General features: G+C 39.7%; 1 pseudogene; it reads left to right on the plus strand.

Moving 5' to 3' along the window:
• The first annotated feature begins 397 nt into the window (after positions 1-397).
• Positions 398-714, plus strand: LOC109371856 (60S ribosomal protein L36a-like; annotated as a pseudogene).
• The last annotated feature ends 208 nt before the right edge of the window (positions 715-922 follow it).

Genomic DNA, 922 nt, shown 5'->3' on the forward strand with positions numbered 1-922 from the left:
GCATTCCTGAAATATTACAAAAGAGCANCAATTTGTAAGTTATGTTATTACTCTGGTATGACCACTATCCCAATTACCTTTCATAAGCAATAAAAGCAGTTTTAAAGGAAAAAGCTTTATATTGTGGCTCCTTTAATGGCATGTTTCCTCTGCTTTTTGAACAAGGGGCTCCGCAGTTTTATTTTGCACTGAGCTCTGCCAATTATGTAGCCATTTTGGAGGCAGGATTAAACCAAAGAATTGGACTTCTCACAATTTAATTATAATTGTCCACATCATCCCTGACTATGGGAGTAATTTTTCTGTTGAAAAGAGGTGGAGCAGAAAAGCCACCACAGTGTCTCAAAAGTTACATCATAAAAGTGACTCAAGCCTTGCCACTAGCACTCTCGCAAACATGGTGAACATTCTTAAAACTCAGGACTTTCTGTAAGAAGTGTGGCAAGCACCAACGCCGCAAAGTGACACAGTACAAGAAGGGCAAGGATTCTCTGTATGCGCAGGGAAAGCGGCGTTATGACAGGGAGTAAAGTGGTTATGGTGGGCAGGCTAAGCCGGATTTTCCCCCAAAAGGCTAAAACTACAAAGATTGTCCTGAGGCTTGAATGTGTTGAGCCCAACTTCAGATCTGAGACAATGCCAGCTATTAAGAGATACAAGCATTTTGAACTGGGAGGAGATAAGAAGAGAATGGGCCAAATGATCCAGTTCTAAGTTTCATATTTTTATCATGAAGACAATAACATCTTGAGGATATGTTCGCTTCATGTGGTTGGTCTTTTTGGGAGGGAAATAAACTAGTGTCATTAATAAAATTTCCCTTGCGGGGGGGAGGGGGGGGAGTTCCTGGTGACCTTATGCATATTTATGGTTTAAAATGAAACACAAATTAATATTCAAAATATGGAAGAATAATTAATTG

The sequence above is a fragment of the Hipposideros armiger genome, unplaced genomic scaffold (genome assembly GCF_001890085.2).
Source record: "Hipposideros armiger isolate ML-2016 unplaced genomic scaffold, ASM189008v1 scaffold_595, whole genome shotgun sequence".
NCBI classification, from domain to species: Eukaryota; Metazoa; Chordata; class Mammalia; order Chiroptera; family Hipposideridae; genus Hipposideros; species Hipposideros armiger.